The sequence below is a fragment of the Nomascus leucogenys genome, chromosome 10 (genome assembly GCF_006542625.1).
Source record: "Nomascus leucogenys isolate Asia chromosome 10, Asia_NLE_v1, whole genome shotgun sequence".
Classification (NCBI taxonomy): Eukaryota; Metazoa; Chordata; class Mammalia; order Primates; family Hylobatidae; genus Nomascus; species Nomascus leucogenys.
This window is the reverse complement of record NC_044390.1, coordinates 41566752-41583102: the sequence shown is the minus strand read 5'-3', so window position 1 is coordinate 41583102 and position 16351 is coordinate 41566752. Positions and strand designations below refer to the sequence as shown.

Below are 16351 nucleotides of genomic sequence, written 5' to 3'. Positions count from 1 at the left end.
AAAAAACTAGGTATGACTTACGTAGACCATCTGTGACATGCTTGGACTTCCTGTTATGTCCTAATTTTATTTATTTATTTATTTATTTATTGAGACAGAGTCTTGCTCTGTTGCCCAGGCTGGAATGCAGTGGCACGATCTTGGCTCACTGCATTCTCTGCCTCCAGGATTCAAGCAATTCTCCTGCCTCAGCCTCCCAAAGAGCTGACATTGCAGGTGTGTGCCACTTTGCCCAGCTAATTTTTGTATTTTTAGTAGAGATGGGGTTTCACCATGTTGGCCAGGCTGGTCTTGAACTCCTGACCTCAGGTGATCTGCCTGCCTCAGCCTCCCAAAGTGCTGGGATTACAGGCATGAGCCACTGGGCCCTGCCTGTCCTAAATTTTTTATTTTTAAATAACCCCTCATTTTACTTTAGGACAGAAATTTACCATGCAAGATCCTTTCTCCTACAAAAGTATTTTCTTTATAACCTTCCTTACCAAAAACACATCTTTATATCCATAACTGTCTTCACATCTCTCTCCCCTTTGCTTTCTACCTTGTTTCATAAATAACCTTTCCAAGCCTATAATGTGAATCAACCTCTAGAGAAGTTCTGAATTAGACAAAATTTTTCTTATTCTCAATAAGAACACATCTTCTTTGGCACATTTTGCATACAGAATTACATGTTAACTAGAATTCTTATTCTTAGTAATCTTAAATTTTAGTGAAAACCTAGGAAGCAAGAAATCCTGAACTGCCTAACAGATGTTAGCATTGGCAAGACAATTCCACAATTTTTAAAAACATGTTTTCCTACATCATAACCCTTTCTGAATTGGAAATGTCCCAGACATCCAATAAGCACCCAATATAATTTCAAGATTTTAAATTACATGAAAAGTTTCCCTACTGCATTTATCCCATTTACATTTCATTCATTTTTAGCAATTTATCTAGCTTACTAATGAAAATTGGGATATTAAACAAAGCTAGTCATTATTTCTTCATTAACCATTTTTATAACCTGTGAATATCAGGTGTTCACCTAAGTAAGAAATTTCAAGTTAAATACTTGAGTATTTTCACCCGTAACTCAGAAGAGTCCTCTTTTTTTAAACTAACAACATTAAATTACTCTTACCTATCAAAAAATCACACAAAGATCATTTTGTTCTTGGCTGGATTTGCCATCTTATAATCTTTTGTGCCAAACTCTGATACCTTAAAATATCTAGCAGAGACAAAGATAAAACCCAGAAAAAAATGTATGCTGACAATTCAGAAGACATTTCTATTTTTATTTTACTGATTATCTTAAAGCCAGCTTATTTATTAAACATTTACCTAAGTCATGTAAACTTGAAAAATGCTTGGACTCATACACTTAATTTATGAGTGCTCCTTTATTTACATGCCAATTTTGGTACCCTGCAAAAACAACATATAACATCCACGAACATAGGCACTTGCAAAGATCCAATAGCTTTTCCTAGGGATTCTTGCCATGAGATAGCAATACAAATTCATCAGTTTATAAACATACTCACACAGGTAAACTTTGTTTTCCCTGATAGGTAATTCAATGAAGGCTATGAACCAAAATTTTGAGTAAAGCACTTTCTATGATAGTTTTATTTTTATTTTTTGAGACAGGGTCTTGCTCTGCTGCCCAGGCTGGAGTGCAGTAGTGCAATCACAGCCACAGCCCACTGCAGCCCTGACCTCCCAAGCTCAAGCAATCCTCCCACCTCAGCCTCCTGTATATCTGGGACTACAAGTGCATGCCACCTTGCCCGGCTAATATTTTAATTTTTTGTACAGAAAGGATCTTCCTATGTTGTCTAGCCTGGCTGCAAACTCCTAAGCTCAAGTTATCCTCCTTTCTTGGCCTCTCAAAACACTGAGATTATAGGCATGAACCACTGTGCCTGACCTATAGTTTTATTTTTATTTATTTATTTATTTATTTATTTATTTATTTATTGAGATGGAGTCTCACTTTGTTGCCCAGGCTGGAGTGCAGTGGCATTATCTCGGCTCACTGAAACCTCCACCTCCCAGATTCAAACAATTCTCATGCCTTAGCCTCCCAAGTAGCTGGGATTACAGGTGCCCACCACTACATCCAGCTAATTTTTGTATTTGTAGTAGAGACAGAGTTTCACCATGTTGGCCAGGCTGGTCTCAAATTCCTGACCTCAAGTGATCTGCCCACCTCAGCCTCCCAAAGTGCTGGGATTACAGGCATGAGCCACCACGCCCAGCCTATAGTTTGATTTTTAAAGGCCAAACCTCCCCAGACTCCAAAGAACACTGAGGCCAAACAGTACCACAGAAGAACATCATGTACTAATAAGGCCTTGAAACCACCTTTGCAAAGATGATGACAGTGAGAGAAGTCTAGCATGACTGACTCCATCTTGTTTCTAGCCTTACAGGCTGGCTGTCCTCATTATTCCTGGGCATAAGCCAAGCTAACCATTGGAGGAATTTATAGTTTAACTTTGAAGCAAGGATGATAACAGTCTTTCCCTAAAACTATACCCTCTTTGCTCAGTGACTGAAGCCACGTTTATAAAACTAATGAAAGGCCACAACATTAGGATTATGGGAGGGGCCTGGATTCTGTTAAAATGTAGGCATAGTTTCAATAATCTCTTATTGCTCAGGAGTTTGTGGCCAGAGATCACAAGACTCGTGACTTCCCTGATTGCGCCTATAGACAACATTGCTATTGTAGAACCTGATTGGTCTTTTGAGATGTTTTTCAGACTTTGGCACTCTGGCAACCAACTGACCCCACCTGAACCCATGACTCATGAGTCAACTGGTCCTGTGGATCCCACCCAGAGGCAGACTCAGTGCACAAGGACAATTTTCTACACCCTTACAGTTTTATCCCCAACTAATCAGCAGCACTCATCTCCTAGACCTCTGCCACCAAATAATCCATAAAAACCCTACCTTCTGAATCCTCAGGGAAACTGATTTGAGTAATAGCTCCAGTCTTTCTGTTTGGCTAACTCTGTGTTAATTAAATTCTTTCTCTACTGCAGTATCATGGTCTCAGTGAATTGGTTTTTTCTGTGCAGTGGGCAAGAAAAATCCATCAGGCAATTACAGCCCAACCCGGCTTTGAACAGCAATGTAAAAACCTGGATACATGGAACTCCATCCCACTTTCCCATTCAACAGCAAAATGAGACCCATGGAGGGGCCAGAGCATTGCAAAAGAATATCCATTGATCAAATTCTCGTTTCTCACAACTATATTGACACACACACATAAACAAACAATTATCAAAATGCAATCCAACTGCTACAGCAACAAACAAGTCCTAAGTGTGTCCAAACTAAAACAGCTGGGGTGCCTTCCTCTCTCAGTTGATTTTTAAAGACCAAACCAAACCTTTGGTGGGCAGAGGCCTAGGGAGTGGGTTCTGCTAATTGGTTGGGGGTAAAACTGTAGGGGTGTGGAAAATGGTCCTTGTGCACTGAGTCTGTCTCTGGGTGGGAACCACAGAACCAGTTGAGTCATGAGTCATGGGTTCGGGTAGGGTCAGTGGATTGTCAGAGTGCAAGAGTTGATCTTGTTCCATCTGCAAACAGAAATATCTTCTGAGTTTCCCAAATCAAGAGCAGCCACCTGGTACCCACCAGAAATCACTCACATGTCCAGACGCAGTTGTGCCCACACACAATTACTAATGTCAACAAAAAGAGTCAAACTCTGTAAAATATTTGAAGAGATTTATTCTGAGCCAAATATGAGTGACCATGGCCCATGACACAGTGCCCAGGAGGTCCTGAGAACATGTGCCCAAGGTCGTTGGGGTACAGCTTGGTTTTATACATTTTAAGGAGGCAAGAGACATCAATCAAATACATTTAAGAAATACATTTGTTTGGCCCAGAAAGGCGGGACAACTCAAAGCGGGGTGGGGCTTCCAGGCTATAGGTAAATTTAAACATTTTCTGGGTGACAATTGGTTGAGTTTGTCTAAAGACCTGGGATCATAGAAAGGAAATGTTCAGGTTAAAAGATTGTGGAGACCAAGGTTCTTTTGAAGTCTTACAGTGGCTGCCCTTAGAAACAGTAGTTGACAAATGTTTCCTATTCAGACCTTTAAAAGGTGCTAGACTCTTAGTTAATCTCTTCAGGATTGGGAGGGCCTGAAAGAAAAAGATCTAGCTATGTTAATAGAGATTCTTTACAGATGCAAATTTCCCCCACAAAGGACAACTTTGCAGGGCCATTTCAAAATATGGCAAAGAAACATGTTTTGGGGTAAAATATTATGACTTTCTTCTTTGTCATGTAATGTTATACCAGAGTAAGATTGGAAAGTAAGTCACGATATATAGAGTTAAATAAAACCCATCTGGGCTGGGCATGGTGGCTCACACTTGTAATCCCTGCACTTTTGGAGGCTGAAGCAGGCAGATCACCTGAAGTCAGGAGTTCGAGACCAGCCTGGCCATTATGGTGAGACCCTGTCTCTACCAAAAATACAAAAATTGGCAGGGCACAGTGGCAGGCACCTGTAATTCCAGCTACTCGTGATGCTGAGGCAGGAGAATTGCTTGAACCCAGGAGGCAGAGGTTGCAGTGAGCTGAGATCACACCATTGCATTCCAGCCTGGGCAACAGAGTAAGACTATCTCAAAAAAAAAAAAAATCTGATGAGAATTTATGGTTTGTAGGGCATGACTTCTCTAGACCCCTTAGATAGGAATTTGGGCAAGATTTTAAAAATCAGAGCTTAGTTCTCACTAACAAGCCCCAAGAGTGTCCAAACTGAAACAGTCATGATGCTTTCCTTTCTCCATCATTTGGGCTTATTCAACCTGCAAATGGAAATTCCTTAGAAAATTCCCAAATTGAGAGGAGCCCTTCCTGCTGTCTGGAACCCAGAAAAGACACTCATCCATCCAGACACAGATGTCAAATTTCAAAGGCTGTTCTTCCTAGGCAATCAGCAATACATTTGGGGCTGGCAGCAGCAGGGCCAAAGAGAAAAAGATGGAAACCCACCTCCAGCCAAAAACGGTCAGACAGCTGTTCAGGGGGCTTCTGAAAGTCCCAGTCTGCAGCAGCTGAGCCACAAGCAATGTGTTCCCAGTTAGGGAACCAAAATCTGTTACTGAAATGCCAGGGCTCCAGTCTAGGTCCCGTTGCTCACTGCACAGAAAGCCAATCACCAAGACAATGAGTATTGCCTGGGAAGAAGGCTTTAATTGAGTGCTTTAGCCAAGGAAAATGGGGATCAGTCTCAAATCCATCTCCCTAGTCAACTAAAATCAAGGGGTTATATAGCAGGGAAGAAATGTAACTACATGTGGGAAAACCAGAGTTAGGGAGAGGTAAGGAAGAGGAGTTGGTCAAAGGAATTAGGGAGGGATAAGGAAATCAGGAGGGATGAGGGGTCTGGCATCTCATTGTCTGGATGCAGTGATCTGGTGAGTTTCAACTCGTTGATATTATCTGGGAGGCCTGAGGGTCAGTTTCCTGTGGCAAGAACTCAGATAAGACAAATGTGGGCTTCAAACTTTAAGACCAGGAGGGGGCCAGGCACAGTGGCTCATGCCTGTAATCCCAGCACTTTGGGAGCCCGAGGTGGGTGGATCATGAGGTCAGGAGATCGAGGCCATCCTGGCTAACACAGTGAAACCCTGTCTCTACTAAAAATCAAAAAAATTAGCTGGGTTTGGTGGCATGCGCCTGTAGTCCCAGCTACTCAGGAGACTGAGGCAGGAGAATTGCTTGAACCTGGGAAGCAGAGGTTGTAGTGAGCCAAGATCACGCCACTGCACTCCAGCCTGGGCAACAGAGCAAGACTCCATCTAAAAAAAAAAAAAAAAAAAAAAAAAAGGAGGGTGAATTTCTACGTTGATCCAAAAGAAGTATCTATGGGACAATCAGGCCAGTTTCATGAGGAATATAAATTGGATCCTGTCATTGCCCTGAATAAAACTTTTCAATGGCTTCCCATTCTGGTCCCCTCCTCACAGCCTTTGAGGTCCTGCCTCTCTCTCCAAGCTTCTCTGGGGCCATCCCCAGAGAAGTGTCACTGACATTGCTCTTCTGGCCTGGACTTCTCTCTGTCCCTTGAGCAGGCCAAGCTCTGAATGTCTGCATGCACCATGCCCTCCACTCTTTACCTGGCTGGTTCCCCACTTCTTCCAAGTTTCTGTCCAATGTCACGCCTTGGAGAGGCTTTCCCTGATCATCCAATCTCAAGAAGCCCCCTTCTGATATTATCTCACACTGCGCTCTGATGGTTTGATGTTTGTATTTGTGTGTTCATTTGTTTAACATGACTCCTACTAGACTGAGAAGCCCATGACAGCAGTCACCATGTCAGTTTTGTTTGTCACTATATACCCAGTGGGTGCCTAAAACCATGCCTAGCACAGACTGGGCATTTGATGCTGAATAAATGAATGAATGATTTTTAAAAAATATCTCTAATTTTCTACTATTATAAATAATGCTATAAGAGACATCCTTTTACATAAAGGCATGTGCACTGTGCATTTCCTACAAGTCGTACTGTTGAATTAAATGATATATACATGTAAAGCTTTGATAAATATCGATGAATCACCTTCCCCGGCTGAGTCAACCCTTTCTTCCCCAACAGTCTGTAAGAGACCCCAAACTCTGCTGACAGGAGAAAATATTGTATTTTAATTTTTTGAGATGATATTTAGAATTTAGAAACTTAAGTATTAGTCTGGGATTTCCAGAGAAACAGAACCAATAGAGTGTGTGTATGTGTGTCTGTGTGTGTATCTGTGTGTCTGTGTCTCTGTGTATGTTTTTGTATGTGTGTCTCTGTGTGTGTCTCTATGTGTGTCTCTGTGTGAATGTGTGTGTGTTTCTATCTCTGTGTGTGTTTTTGTGTGTGTGTGTGTATGTGTCTCTGTGTGTGTCTGTATATCTCTGTGTGTGTCTGTGTGCATGTATGTTTGTGGCTCTGTGTGTTAATGTGTGTCTCTGTGTGTGTGTGTTTCTGTATGCATGTCTGTGTGTGTTTCTGTGTGTCTCTGTGTGTGTTTTTGTGCCTGTGTGTCTCTGTGTGTGTATGTCTGTGTGTCTCTGTGTTCCTGTGTGCGTGTCTGTGTGTGTGTCTATGTGTGTCTCTGTGTGTCTGTGTGTTAGTGTGTGTCTCTGTGTGTGTGTCTGTGTGTCTTTGTGTGTGTCTGTGTGTGTATCTCTGTGTGCATGCCTGTGTGTTTCTGTGTTTGTATGTGTGTGTGTGTGTCTGCATGTCTGCGTGTGTGTATAAAGAGATTTATTTAAGGAATTGGCTCATGGGATTGTGAATGCTTGATGAGCCCAAAATCTGATGGAGGAAGCTGGCTGACTCGAGGCTCAGGAAGAAGTTGTGGTTTGAATCTAAAGAGAGCCTGCTGGTGAGCCAGGAAGACCCACTGCTGCAGACAAAGTGAATCCAGTATGCAGGAGAAATCTCTTTTGCATGTGGAGGTCAGCCTTTTGTGTTGTTCAGGCCTTCAGTGACTGGAGGAGGCCCCCAGATTTTGGAGGGCAATCTGCTTTGCTCAGAGTCCACCAATTTAAATGTCAATCTCATCCAAAAACACCCTCACAGCAACACCCAGAATAACGTTTCACCAAATATCTGGGCACTGTGGCTTGGCCAAGCCAACACATAATCATCATACTCTATATTATTTTCAAATTAATCTCCCAGATTAAAAATGATAGACAATATTTACATATTGTGTAGAGTCATTTGTGTTTCTCCCAATACTTGCTTCCTTCTTATTTGACTTACAGGAGTTCCTTGAATATTGGCTTACAAACCCCATATCAGGTATATAAGTAGAGGGATAGTGGCCTTTTACTTTGTTGATTGTAATGTTTTTCATAAGTTATCTCTTTTTATGTGCTCAAATTTCTCACCATTTTTTGATGACTTCTACGTTATATCATACCAGGAAAAAGCCTCCTTATTTATAAGACTTTTAAAATTACACAATACCTACACAACAATTATTATTTTTAAAAACATTTTTGATCTTGAATGCACCTGCCTTTTATTCTTGTTACTTGGCTGTAATTCTTCCCAGTGGATAGTCAGCTATCCCAACATAATTTACTGAATAGACCATCCTTTCTCACAGTGGTTTGAAATGGACCTGGATCACTTAAGTAGGAAGAATTCTCCAAATGTAATCTAAAACAACAAGATTTCATCATTCTTACCCATCCTTACCCATAATTAGGAAAAATATTAAAGATTCAAACATCCAATATTGGAGAAGGTGTAGGGGAAGGGGTTCTGCCATGTACAGCTGGTGGAAATGTAAATTACCAAACACTATCAGGAAGGTAATATGCATATATCTATCAATAATTTCAAGGCACATCTCTTTGACCTAGCAATTACATAGATTATAGATCTAAAGATTCATCTAACCAAAATACTCACACCTGTTCAGATAGCTAGCTAGCTAGATAGATAGATGATAGATAGATAGATAATAGATAAATTTGCAGAGGCACTGTTTGTTGTACCAAAGAACTATAAACTATGTAAATTAATCCTAAATGGTTACATAAATTGTAAGACAGTCCTAAAATGAAATACCATGTAGCCGTTAGAAAGACTCTAGATTGGTATAGGCTGCCATGAAAAGATCACTAAGGCATATTGTAAGGTGAAAAATAAAATTTCAGAAAAATAGAGTATGATTCCATTTATGCTTTCTTTCTTTCTTTTTTTTTTTTTTTTGAGATGGCGTCTTGCTCTGTCACCCAGGCTGGAGTGCAGTGGTGCCATCTCGGCCCACTGCAACCTCCGCCTCCTGGGTTCAAGTGATTCTCCAGCCTCAGCCTCACCAGTAGTGGGACTACAGACGAATGCTGCCACGCCTGGCTCATTTTTGTATTTTTAGTAGAGACAGGGTTTCACCATGTTGGCCAGGCTGGTCTCAAACTCCTGACCTCAGGTGATCCGCCTGCCTCAGCCTCCCAGAGTGCTGAGATTACAGGCGCGAGGCACCGGGTCCAGCCCCAGTTATGCTTTTTTTTTTTTTTGAGACGGAGTCTCACTCTGTCGCCCAGGCTGGAGTGCAATGGTGCAATCTCGGCTTAACTACAACCTCTGCCTCCTGGGTTCAAGCAATTCTCCTGCCTCAGACTCCCGAGTAGCTGGGATTACAGGTGCGCACCACCACGCTGGCTAATTTTTTGTATTTTTAGTAGAGACGGGGTTTCACTATATTGGCCAGGCTGGTCTCGAACTCCTGGGCTCAAGTGATCTGCCTGCCTTGGTCTCCCAAAGTGCTAGGATTACAAGTGTGAGGCACTACAACTGGCCCCATGTATGCATTTTTAAACCAAATATTTGTATACGCACATATATGGACATAAACAAAATAGAGGTTTCCTCTGGGAAGGGAGAAGTGAAACGGCATTTCACATTTTACTTCTGTACCGTTGGGTTTTTTTAAAGGCTATATTCATGCGTTATAATGCAACTTTTTAAAATTAGAGAATAATAATGGGGAACCATTCAGCACCTTGATTCTGACCAAGCGAGAGCAGATAAGGGAGCACAGGGATTCAAGCTGCCTGGAGACCTCCAGGGTCACTGTGAGGGTGGCTGGAATCATGGGAATAAATAAATGATTTAACATGCTCAGGCTTCTAAGTGCCCATCCCTGGGGCTGCGGAGGAGCGAGGTGCTTAAACCGTTCCCAAGCCTCAGGCATTGAAAGCAGGAGTGTTTTCTCTAAGAAGGAGGGTGCTGTGCTGTAACTGACCTCTTTGGCATTCAGCGTCTGCACGACAGACATCCAGTGCAGCTCTGGGCCTGCGGAAGAGACCAGGCTGCTTGTGCTGGGAGGCGCTGCTGCCCAAGGACAAGTCCTGAACTCACAGCAACGCTGAATCGCAGTCCTGGGCCATCTGGCCCCGGCCTCATAATCACTCTTCTGTCATGAATACTGAATGAAGGTAAACATACAGTCACAGGGCTATCTTGACAGCACCCAACTTTAAACCTGTGGCCTATTTCTGGCTCTACAGTGTGCTGAATTCTGTCAAAAACAAACAAACAAATAACATCCTAAAACTATTTTGTGAACAATACATTACTTATTTCACATTAAGAATGTTGCTCTGTTATTGTTTTTTTATTTTTGGTTTTGTTTTGTTTTGATGGAGTCCCGCTCTGTCGCCCAGGCTGAAGTGCAGTGGCGCGATCACTGCAACCTCTGCCTCCCGGGTTCAAGCAATTCTCCTGCGTCAGCCTCCCAAGTAGCTAAGATTACAGGTGTGAGCCACCACTCCCGGCTAATTGTTGTATTTTTGGTAGAGACAGGGTTTTCCATCTTGGCTAGGCTGGTCTCGAACTGCTGACCTCAGGTGATCCGCCCACCTCGGCCTCCCAGAGTACTGGGATTACAGGCGTGAACCACTGCAACTAGCCAACAGCATGGTTTTGGTCACCTCAAATGAGGACACAAATACATAAATCTCACGGTTTTGGTATTGTATCATTTTTTTCATATACTGGGAAACGAAAAATGGAAGTGGTGTAGGCTGTCCTGACCTCTGAAAGGCCCTGAGGGGACAGTGGCCATCTTTTGGTTTCCTGGCTTCTGAACCCCTTCTGTGTTTAGGCAACTGGCCACGTATGAGCCTTGTGAGGAGGCAGAGCCCATCTCCCACTAGAGAAGCTACTGATGCAGGGACCTTATTTTCCAAGCATCCCTGATGCCTGCGTTTAGCCAATCAGGTGCACCTGCCCCAAATTCTGAATCTGAGGCTCATGGCACAAAGGAGGAAAAGTGGAAAATTATTTCTGGCAGTGGCAGTAGTGGTGGCAAACAGAATGTGGCTCTAGGTCCTAGTGTGCGGTAGCGGGGGGACTCCCACGTCCTTCCTGGACTGAGTTAATGGCATGACTTTTAATGCGGCCCTGGCTGTGCAGCTTCCTTGATTCTAGAAGCCTGGTTTTCCAGCCTTCCTGGCACATCTCTGAGCTACCCAATATCTTATCATTAACTCCCTAAATGAGCCAGAGTTGGTCTCTGTTGCTGCAATTAACAGCGATTGCTGAGACACGAGTCCAGCACAATGATGATGAGCAAAGAAGCCTGCGTTCTGTTGAGAGATGTGCAAACCATTAGTAATCAGAAAAATGAGACTGCACTAAAACGGCATGGAGATGCTACTTGATATCCATGCGACTGGCAAAATCTCAGGCGATGGATAATGCCAAGAGTGGGTGGGGGCATGGCTCAAAGATCCAGTTGCCTTGTGGCCGGTGGCTATACCCTTTTCCCTTTTAAAAAATTTGTTTTCTCGGCTGGGCGTGGTGGCTCACGCCTGTAATCCCAGCACTTTGGTAGACCGTGGCAGGTGGATCACTTGAGGTCAGGAGTTCGAGACCAGCCTGGCCAACATAGTGAAACCCTGTCTCTTCTAAAAATACAAAAATTAGCCAGGCATGGTGGCAGCCACCTGTAGGCTCAGCTACTCGGGAGGCTGAGGCAGGAAAATCGCTTAAACCCAGGAGGTGGAGGTTGCAGTGAGCCGAGATTGCACCACTGCACTCCAGCCTGGTGACAGTGACTCTATCAAAGAAAAAAAAAGGTTTGCTTTTTTACATTTTTTTCTCTTTTTTTTAATTTTTTATTTTTATTTTTATTTTTTGAGACAGTCAGTAGCCTGGGCTGGCGTGCAGTTGTGCAATTGTAGCTCACTGCAGCCTCTACCTCCGGGCTAAAGTGATCCTCCTGCCTCCTCCTCCCAAGTAACTGGGACTGCGGGCACATGCCATCACACCCAGCTTTTTAATTTTCATTTTGTAGAGACAGGGCTCTTGCTGTGTTGCCCAGGCTGGTCTCAAACTCATGGGCTCAAATGATTCTCCCACCTCAGCTTCTTTTTTGTAGAGACAGGGGGTCTCACTACGTTGCCCAGGCTGGTCTCAAACACCCAGCCTTAAGCAATCCTCCTCCTGCCTCAGCCTCCTAAGTAGCTGGGATTATAGGTGTGAGCCACCATGCCTGACTTTTTATTTCATTTTTTGTAGAGACGGGGTATCGCTATGTTGACCAGGCTGGTTTTGAACTTCTGGTCTCAAGCAGTCCTCCTGCCTGGGCCTCCCAAAGCGTTGAGATCACAGACATGAGCCACCTTGCCTGGCCTACTTCGTTCTTCCTGGAAAATTGCCTTGTTTATTTGTCTACTTGTTTTCTGTCCATCCTGGTCACTCTTGTCTCCAGCTCCTAGAACGGTACCTTACACAGAGTAAGGGCTCCATGTGTTTTGTGACAGGGAAGCAGACAGTGTGGCTTGTTGGAGAGGAGCCACATACCCCCGCCCCCCCATTCATACATGGTGTGACTCAGCCTGAACCATTGCTCAGCTGAGTTGGATTTGAGATGTTGCACCGCCCACTCCCGTGATACAGCTGTGCGTGAGGACAGCACAGTCTTGGGGTGCTGCCAAACAACTTAGTTTGAATTCTCCCTTTGACTCATTGGAACCTAGACCTCAGCACCAAAGATGTCCCCATACCAGTAACCCGGGCAACAGAATGCAGATAAAGGACAGAAGACAAAAGGCGCAGGTTCTGACACATTCTTTGCTTGTGTCATCAGCTAGCAAGCACTCACAGGCACAACCAACCTCCATCCTTATATTCCACAAGGGTTTGAGTGTCTGTTATAGGCAAGGGTCAGTGCTAGGTTTTTTTTTCTAAAAACAAACTTGGGGCTGGGCATGGTGGCTCACATCTGTAATCCTAGCACTTTGGGAGGCCAAAGCGGGTGGATTGCCTGAGCTCAAGAGTTCAACAACAGCCTCGGCAACATGGTGAAACCCCGTCTCTGCCAAAAATACAAAAAATTAGCCAGATGCAGTGGCGTGCACCTGTGGCCCAGCTTCTCGGGAGGCTGAGGTGTGAGGATCGCTTGAGCCTGAAAGGTGAAGGCTGCAGTGTGCTGTGATTGCACCACTGAACTGTAGCCTGGGCAACAGAGTGGGACCCTGTCTCAAAACAACAACAACAAAAAAAAAGAAAGAAAGAAAAAGAAAGAAAGAAAGAAAGAAAGCGGAAGTGAGAGATGGATGTGTGTGTAGTCGTGTGGGATAATTGCCCATGGGCAGGAAACAGAATGCAACCTCTTAGAATGCAGGGGGAGGAGGAAGCCTGAAAAAACTGTTCAAATTTGGATTCTGGGCTGAGCACAGTGGCTCACGCCTGTAATCCCAGCACTTTGGGAGGCAAGGCAGGCGGATCACTTGAGGTTAGGAGTTCGAGACTAGCCTGGCCAACATGGTGAAACCCCGTCTACAAAAAATACAAAAATTAGTCGGGCGCAGCGGTGCACACCTGTAATCCCATTACTCGGAAGGCTGGGGTTAGGAGAATCACTTAAACTAGGGAGGCAGAGGTTGCAGTGAGCTGAGATTGCACCACTGAACTCCAGCCTGGGCGGTAGAGCAAGACTCTGTCTCAAAAAAAAAATTGGACTCTGGGTGAAATAAGTCTGTTGGGGACAAAATCTGGTGGGAGACCCAGAAGGTCAAGCTGCTTTAGAAAGAGCTCAACCACCACTGACTTTCCTCTTTTTGACCACATGACTCTTCCAGGTATAAAAAGCCTGCCGTTGGTGGAAAAGGAAAAGGGGGTCCAGTTAGACCAGATGCCACCTGCTTCTGAAACCAGACATCTTTGAAAACCCATCCATCTACCTGCAGGAAAAGGCAAGGGACCTGACCTCACCTGGGCTCAGGGAAGAGGTTGCTGGGATCATAACCCCAGGGAGAGACGGGATGGAAGGAGAGCACGCAGGGAGCGGAGGACAGGGGTACTCTCCAAGGAGGAGAGGGAAGAGGCCACAGAAATGGAAAAGGGGCCAGGACAAGTCAGTGGAGAGATGGTCAGGGCCTGGTGAGGAGGAGCAGGAGGAAAGCGGTAGAGCTCAGCCTCACGGCAGCAGGGCCACTCCCATGCATCTGGTCCTCTACTTCTGAAATTCCTGAATGCAGAATGAGATGTACAGATGGGCCAGCGGCAATATGTTATCCATCATAGGTTAAGGCCTCATTATTTTATTCATTTTTAAACTTTTTTTTTTTTTTTTTGAGACGGTCTTGTTCTGTCGCCCAGGCTGGATTGCAGTGGTGCCACCATGGTTCACTGTAACCTTGAAGCCCCTGGGCTCAAGTGATCCTCCTGCCTCAGCCTCCAGAGTAACCGGGACTACAGGCACACACCACCACGCCCAGCTAATTTTTTAACATTTTGTAGAGAAAGGCTCTCACTGTGTTGCCCAGGCTGGTCTTGAACTCCTTGACTCAAGCAGTCCTCCCGTCTTGGCTTCCCAAAGTGTTGGAATTACAGGTGTGAGCCACTGCTCCCAGCCACAAGTTTTATTTTAAATGTTTACCTTTCAATGATCACTTCAAGGAGATTTAAGCTTACTCTTTCTTTCTTTTTTTTTTCTTGAGATGGAGTCTTGCTGTGTCGCCCAGGCTGGAGGGCAGTGGCACGATCTTGGCTCACTGCAACCTCCGCCTCCCAGGTTCAAGTGATTCTCCTACCTCAGCCTCCCGAGTAGCTGAGACTACAGGCGTGTGCCACCACTCCTGACTAATTTTTGTATTTTTAGTAGAGTCGGGATTTCACCATGTTAGCCAGGTTGGTCTCGAACTCCTGACCTAAAGTGATCTGCCTGCCTCAGCCTCCCAAAGTGCTGGGAGGCATGAGCCACCGTGCCTGGCTCATTGTCTGGTTTTTACCAAGAAGACGATGAGATATGCCAGAGGGCTCCATATCTGCTATGAGAACTTCCCCCAAGAGCAGCTGGCTGTGGTGCTGCAGCTGGAGCTGTGCTTGGAGCTCTTCTTCACCCCCATGGCGGTCACCACCTTCTGCCACTGGCACTTTATGCAGATCATGCTCTCCTGGCCCTAAGTGGGGACCTGGAGGTGCTGAAGAGCCAGGAGACTGGCTGCCGTGACCCTCTTCAACTTCCGGGTCTGTTTGGACACTATGCTTTGTCTCCCATGGTGGGTTCCCCCAGTGGAAGAGTCAAATTGGTAGGCAGGCGCAGTGTTGTTCAGTGCTCTCGATGCTGCATTGACCCCTTGACTTTCTTTGTTTTTGTTTTTATTTTGTTTTGTTTTGTTTCGTTTTTGAGACGGAGTCTCGCTCTGTCACCCAGGCTGGAGTGCAGTGGTGTGATCTTGGCTCACTGCAACCTCCGCCTCCCAGGTTCAAGCTATTCTCCTGCCTCAGTCTCCCGGGTAGCTGGGATTACAGGCATCCACCACCATACCCGGCTAATTTTTGTATTTTTAGTAGAGACGAGGTTTCAACCTCTACTCAGGCTGGTCTCAAACTCCTGACCGCAAGTGATCTGCCCACACTGGCCTCCCAAAGTGTTGCGATTACAGGCGTGAGCCACCATGCCCAGCCTAACCCCTTGATTTTCTGTTTCTTTTCCTCCACCGTGCACAAAGCCTTTGACAGAGGGCCACAGAGGTGGCAGCACGGCGGGGGTCTCACTGCCTGGGTGGTGGTGAAAGCTCTGGAGAGCCAGCTGCAGAGAGAAGATGCGGATCTTAGGGATGGCCAATGTCACCTTCACAGGAGATTAGAGGCGCCAGCTTGGGGTAACCTTTTGGGGAAGGAGGGCTCAAAAAGAGGAACAATGAAACAGAACAAAGGTGAGTTCTCCTGTGCCCAGTTTCAGAGGTCAAGGAGAGTAGTAGATAGCTCAAACCCAACTCAGCCATTGAGTGAGTGTTTTCATTTTGTTCCTTGGGGTCTATGATGTTTTCCATTTTCTTTTCTTTCCTTTTGTTTTGTTTTGTTTTGTTTGTTTGTTTGTCTGTTTTAGAGACAGGGTTTCCCTCTGTCTCCCAGGCTGGAATGCAGTGGTGTGATCATATCACACTGCAGCTTCTAACTCATGGGTTCGAGCCATCCTCCTGCCTCAGCCTCCTGAGTAGCTGGGACTCCAGGTGCACGCCAACATGGCCGACTAATTGTTTATTTTTTATAGAGGACAGGGTTTCACTATGTTGGCCAGGATGTTCAACAACTTCTGCCTTCAAGTGATCTTCCCTCCTGGGCCTCCCCAAGTGCTGAGATTGCAAGCATCAGCCACCACACCCAGCCCATGACATTTTCTTCATTATGGCTGGTACTGCCTCATGGTAAGCCACAAGCCTTTTTATCCTGTAATATCAGAGTCTTGGAATTCTTTATCTTCCCTACTCTGTATCTAGAAGACAGTAGCATTCACTTATCTGCTGCAGAGCTCTTAATTCTATCCTTGGCCCCGATTCAGAAAGGGGGGTTCTTCA

At 44.9% G+C, this 16351-nt stretch overlaps 1 pseudogene; it reads left to right on the top strand.

Moving 5' to 3' along the window:
- Positions 1 to 14796: 14796 nt before the first annotated feature.
- On the top strand, positions 14797 to 15699 carry LOC101176807 (annotated as a pseudogene).
- Positions 15700 to 16351: the final 652 nt, after the last annotated feature.